General features: G+C 41.0%; 1 long non-coding RNA gene across 1 annotated transcript in view; it reads right to left on the reverse strand.

The window, feature by feature from the left end:
- Nucleotides 1–4308, reverse strand: part of LOC105363990 (uncharacterized) — an 18820-nt gene extending 14512 nt beyond the window's left edge. The window contains exons 1-2 of the long non-coding RNA XR_912937.1: nt 4100–4308; nt 2890–3074 (exon numbers count right to left, since the gene is read on the reverse strand). This is a non-coding gene — a long non-coding RNA (uncharacterized LOC105363990). The remainder of the gene's footprint in view (nt 1–2889; nt 3075–4099) is intronic.
- Nucleotides 4309–6624: the final 2316 nt, after the last annotated feature.

Genomic DNA, 6624 nt, shown 5'->3' on the forward strand with positions numbered 1-6624 from the left:
CCTGGATCCGTTGAGCTCCACATTTTTTCATTTATTCTTCGCGGTTCCTTCATATTTTTAAGAGAATAATACCTGATTTGCCGAGGAACTCACTGGAGTGGATCATCCGGCCACGGTGGAATTTACCCGTAAAAACACGATTTTTATACAATTTATCATAAAGTTGATATAAATTAGTATTCTAAGGACGCGTATTCCCTTGTTTGTTAGTTAAAGTTTTAGAAAAATAGAACAAAAAAATTTGCTAGCTTTCTAATAATTATTGGCATCGATTATACAAATATTTTGTGATCACTTAAATTATTTATTTATTTATTTTTATTTTATTAATACTCGTATTGTTTCTCCTAAGACCCAATTTCATCAAGTTTATTATTAAGTTTAAGGAATATTGCAGTCGTAAACGCTACTTATTCGATCGTCGCATGCGACAACTCGACTTTGCCGATTTAAACAAACAAGCGTCACTCTTAAATACGAACCATTTCAATTGTCATAGAAATGTCATTTTGTCAAGAAAAAAAAAAAAAAAAAAAAAAAAAAAAAAAAAACCATAATTAACTAAAATCAAGAAGCAAATGGCTGACAGAAACATTTTTTCTTACTAAACCGAAGGCTCGGTTGTGAGGAATTTCTGCAGAATTTAGCAATGCTGTTTGTACGTATATCTTGGATAAGAGAATATTAAACTCGTAAACGATTAATATTACCGACAGTGAAGAGTGGAGGAAAATTATCAGTGCAACGAAAGTACATTTGAAGTCTCTCAAATCGAGGAACTATTTTGCTCCATTAAACAAGATGAACGAAACGGATGGAAATTCATGAGCGAAGAAACAATTTGATAAGTATTCAATGTAAGAAACTTTTTATCACTGACATCGACCGAACAATGATACTTCGCAAAACGAATTGTTATTCCACTTAAACGGCTACTTTAAAACTCAACAGCTCAACGTTTCAAGTAGGTAATATAACCGACCAAAGTATATGGGATATTAAGAATTCGCAAAAATGTTCGATTTACACATTATTATAGATATTATTTTACATGTATTATTCGCTTACATTCTTTAAGCGTGGGCAATGTTAAAAAAAAAAAAAAAAAAAACTATTAAAACATATTCATTATTTGCTATAAAATGCCTTTAAATTTCCTTGAGTTATGATTTTATTCATTGGAATGTAGTATTTTATTATCATTTTAAATTACCATTTCCAACGAATAAGTTTTGTAACCTAATGTAATATCAAATTATTTTAAATAAATCGTAAATTACTCTTACGTACGGAGTCAGCAAAGATTTGACACGCATGCTGCTGTATAAATTTCAATTATGGTTGTTGTTATTATTATTAAACATTTTCAGAGCATGTGATTAGTTTCTTATGACCATATGGAATATTTAATTGCAGTATTATTCATTTATTTTGTATGAGTAGTTGGCACTCTCAATAGGCTACGCGTGTGTTTGTCTAGCTACTGCAAGAAATACACAGTAGATTACAAAAGGAGCTCCGAACTATATTCTTATATCGTTTATTTCAAATTTACTTTGCGCTTCTAAATAGCGTCCATTGAAATTTTTATTCAAAAAAAGAAAATGAAAAAGAAAAAGTAAAAGAAAAGATGAGAAAAAAACAGGAAAGAGGAAGAGCAAAAAAAAAAATAAAAAACAAAAAAAAAAAAAAACGAAGTAACACAGGCCTGTTCAGATATAAGAATGATTTTCCCGGACGAGCGAAACGTTTACCTAGAAAGACTAGTGAGTGATTACATTCACTGCATTGTCCTACCACTGGTTGGCCTATGAATTAAAGTTGGTACGAGAGTTGGTAACGTCTTCGTCGCCCAAAGCAAATATCGCATCTGTCATAGTGAGTTATTTCTATTAATGCACAATGTATTGCGAGTGTGCAATTGTTAATTTGAGAGGGAGGATTGTGTATAAAGGTAAGGAATGTTTAAAAACGCACAAGTTTCGAGCGCGGTGAATAGTGAGCTTTTCAAATGGTTTATTTGTAATATGAAGAAAGTGGCATATAAAGATTGTGTCGTGGAAATCGGCGAGCATCGGTGCCATTAACCAACGAACGAATGAGTAAGCCAAGAAAAGTCATCCGCGAGTTAAGAGGAGGTGGATGAAAGCTAACGAGCGAATTAGGAGAAATTAATGACGAACGAGCGCATTAGAACGAGAAAGAAAAAGTTGCTTTTGTTCGAGGCCGGAGCATCCGGGGTCCCGACGGAAAAGCCGCCACTTACTTGCCCCGTAAGTATCCGTTACCCCACTCGAGTATCCAGCATGCGATTGAATCATTGGCATCCATGTCGACTCGTAGCTCGCTCGCTCAGTAAGGAGGAAAGCCTTTAATTGTCGGATGACGCGTCTCGCTCCATTCTTTCCTACATAAGGCATTAGCAGCACTATCGTAAAGAAAGGCAGGAGCGCGCCGATGTATCACGAGTCGGTGGGCTCTTGCATAAAACGGCCGATTGAAAAAGAAAAAGGGGGAAATGGTTTCGAGATGAGAAAAAGGCCGATTCCCGCGAGATCGTCGATTGGCATCTCAATATAAGGCAATCATCATCCGGCGATCGGCGTTTCTTCATTAGCGCAATTAAGTGCGATCGGGCGTGCGCGCGGTCATTGGATCGCGCGGTCCGCGTGGGAGTGCGAAAAGTGTCACTTTCGCCGCTGCGGCCGAGGAATTTGAATAACGTAATTATTAGCCCGCGGCGGAGAAAAAAACGCAGCGGAAGTGGTATGGCCGCTGGCGATCGACTTTCTTGGGAGCGGCGATTGGTAGGATAGGAGGGGGGCCGGCGGGAGGGAGGGAGGGAGGGAGGGGCGGGGATCTGGCGGCCGAGGATCCGAGCGGACTTACCTCCCAGTGGCTGAAGACGAGTTGGGGACTGGCGAGTCCGGATGTCTGAGTGCGCAGCTCGCTGGCCAACTGGAAGCTCTCGGGGACAGGGAGCGTAGCCAGGACGCGGAATTGTCCCCCGAAGCCGGCGCTGTCCGCTGCGATGACTCGGCCCTGCCGTCTCCCGAACACCGCGTACAGCTTACCTGAAAGGCAAAGGTGAAGTTTATACGCCTATTATAGTCTTTCTTATCTTTCGCGGATGTTAGCGGATGTTAGCTTCGCGGAAGGATTTTTGAACGACTTTATGCCGCGAGGTCGTACGACTTGGCGATCGGTATCTGCTTTACGGGCATTCCGAGTCCTCAAAATCGCAAAATCGTTCGTCCCTACGCTCAATCACCAATCAAATATTCAACGGCTTTGATTAATAAAATTATTCCTACAAGTATATCGGCCTTTCATTTCCATGATTTTTTTCTTCTCTTCATTTTCCCCCCTATAATTGGCCTTTTTTTCGTCCTAACCTGTTGATGCGTCACTCGACAACAATTGCCTGGTATTTCAGAAAGGCATTCTTTAAAAGATTTTCCTCCAAAGTGGAGTCCCATAATACGTTGAAATATATAGCTCTCGCTCTCTCTCTCTCTCTCTCTCTCTCTCTCCTCCCATGTGCGCGCGTGTTTCAACTTTTAAATGTGATGGATTTAATAATAATAGCTATAAGTGCCGAAAGAATGTTCTCAAATGTTTCTCATTGGAAAGTATAATTCTTGTTGGTGAGTCGATGTCCGAGGAGACGGGATGCTGTTGGATGCCGTTACGCCTAGTCAAAGGGCAGAATGGAGAAAAAGAGCGGCTCGAGCGAGAAAGTAGAAAAAAGAAAATCATTGCCACGAGACGATTATATTTTTCGTTAATGGGTTCACGAACAATTTCCGGGATCCCTTATACCCCGTGTCGAAGTGACAATCACGAAAACACTTGACTTTCTCTCAAGAATTTTCCTCTGCCTAATGACGTGTTTCTCAGCTTGTTAAAGAGTCACAGAGAGAGAGAGAGAGAGAGAGAGAGAGAGAGAGAGAGAGAGAGAGGGAGATAGATAGATAGATAGATAGATAGATAGATAGATAGATAGATAGAGAGAGAGAGAGAGAGAGAGAAAGAGTGAGAGAGAGCGAGAGAGAGAGAGTGAGTGACAGAGGGAGGTGAGAGGGTGGCGAGATGTTACCCAAAGTAAGCTCGTATCTCGAGAAGAGAGAAGGCCGTTTGTTTGGGCTGGCCTTAGCTCTGTGGAATCGGACTTCCGGTCGCGCCCTGCGGCACCTGCGCGCACCTGTCCCCTTCTCCCCTGTTCCCTCACCCCGCTGCTCCCACGAATTCTCGTTCGTTCGAGCGAGCCCCCGAAGCTTGACTCCTTTTCGAAATCCAAACAGCCAGCGAGATTCAGCTTCTCTCCCTCCTCCACTCCTTCACTCTCACACAGATTGAATGTACGCGTATACGCGCTCGAGCGCTCACACGCTTGTATTTGAGAGAGAGAGAGAGAGAGAGAGAGAGAGAGAGAGAGAGAGAGAGAAGTTAGCGAGGCGCGGCGGAGTCCGCGGAGGGGCAAGTGAATGGAGCCCGCGCGCAGCCTCCTTCAATGAAACAGTGCTTCTCAACTTCATGCGTCGGGCCTTTCATTGTCGTAACTGGTAAATGCGACTTGGAGTCAACGAGGACTCTCAACTTATTTCTCTAACGGCTTATCTGCCTGTCTTCCTTCTCATCTTTCTCTTCCCCTTACTTTGCAATGAAAATTCTCGTCTATGTACAGTGGTAACGAAATTACTGGAAAAATCCACGATTTATCCTCAATATCGATGTTACCCACGATACTTTCCCCACCTACCAATGCACATCCGAAAACTCAGACCTGACTTCAAGCGCTTCGTGCAATATCCCTTTGCTATAATAGCACCGCACCACATCAACCAAATGTATTAATTTGTATTCGTTAAATATTTATGTTTGTGTGTCACTTTATCGATAATTTATGTTCAATATATTTGGTTATTGAGAGTTGGCTGTTTCTTAATTGCTCGCATCCCATGAATAATGTATAATAGTCACACATATACTTCACTAATACTCTGCATATTTATCAATATGCGAAAGCTTATTGCAATTTTGAAATGCATTATTATGAAATTACGAACGTTAGGTTATTTATCAATACGATTGTAATTATTAAAGCTCAAGTGTCTATCAAGCCTATAAGATAAACAAACTTGGGAGAGAACGAAATTTGAATATGAAATATTTCTATTGGATAAATGTCGATAATGTTATAAAATATGTTAATTTTTCCTACAACAAAGCATTTGATGCATAAGGTAGAATTGTCCATTATCTATTAGCTCAACTCAAGAAATGAAAGTCGATGCTTTTTCAAGTAATTAAATTCACACTCATACTCATGCAGGCACTCCGATTCAATAAATAATATAGTTTTCGGTTAATATAATCGAAGAATTTAAATATAATATGCATAATATAATGAGGCATTCATTACAAGAGCAAATTTGTGAGTTATTAGTATTTAAATATATGTCCTTGACCTAATATTTAAGCTGGATAATAACTTTTTCTTCAAAATAGTAGAAATAAAATTTTTAAAACTATAATGATTAGCAATGCCTAATGAATCACAAGCAATAACTTATGATTTTATTGTTTCTACAATGTTTACATAAGTATAAATGTAAGGTTAAATAATAATATATCATTATTGATATTTTTCTCTGAAAAGAGTAAAAGAAAAGAGAAAGAAAGAAAATTTTTCCACTCTCTGAAAATATAAACAAGTTTTCGACGGTACGGAGCGAACAAATTTTATTATTATACATAATTATACGTAGGAGAAAAAGAATGTTTTTGAGCTTAAGATTAGAACGCGTGTGTAAATATGTATGTGGACATTCAAAATAAGGAATAATGTGAAAACATGAATGGTACACTTTAAAAGGCTGCGAATTACATTGATTTTCATCGCTCGAAACCGGAGATGCAAATGAATCCATAAATAAAGATTTTCGTAGAAAGCTCTCGACGCACGCGAGAAAATCCTAAGGCGATTAAAGGCTCATTAGGAGTCGGCCCAAGTGGCAGGTAAAGGCGTTAGTATTAAAATTACGACGTCGCTTGGCGCTCGTATATCCGGCGCGAAAGGTTTTCGGTCTTTGGCGTGCAAAGCCTCGCTGGCGTGCGAAACCAAGTCCGTTATCGTGGTCCGGGGAGTCGCGCGCGCGCGCGCAAGATAAGTTACGACATTATCGAATCGGCCGCGCACGAATACGCGCTGGGGCGAAAATAGCACCGATCGGCCCACGCGCCGCGTGGGAAGATCCTTATGTGTGCCATTGCTCGACTGCAGCGGTTACGGCGGCGGCGGTGGCAGCGGTGGCAGCTGTGGCTTTGCGTAATTCGGAGGCGCGGGCGCGCACGTGTCCAGCCAGGTCTGGGGGTCCGTGAACGCGACTGGGATTTTGGCCCAAAAGGCGCTGGGAAAAGCCAAGAAGATCATCATCCTAGTCATCATTCCCGGTGTGTCGCGCCCTTCACCTGCCTTCGTGCATTCCGAGGCTCCGGCACCTTTTTTTTCCTTTAACGAGCGAGCAATAATGTCTACTTCGTCCCCATGTGTGTACGGCGGCCGGTGAATTTCTAGGTTGTCCGTCGCTGCGCCACACCGAGAATGAGAGATGGAACGAG

The sequence above is a fragment of the Ceratosolen solmsi genome, unplaced genomic scaffold, assembly GCF_000503995.2.
Source record: "Ceratosolen solmsi marchali unplaced genomic scaffold, CerSol_1.0 scaffold23, whole genome shotgun sequence".
In the NCBI taxonomy this organism is placed as follows: domain Eukaryota; kingdom Metazoa; phylum Arthropoda; class Insecta; order Hymenoptera; family Agaonidae; genus Ceratosolen; species Ceratosolen solmsi.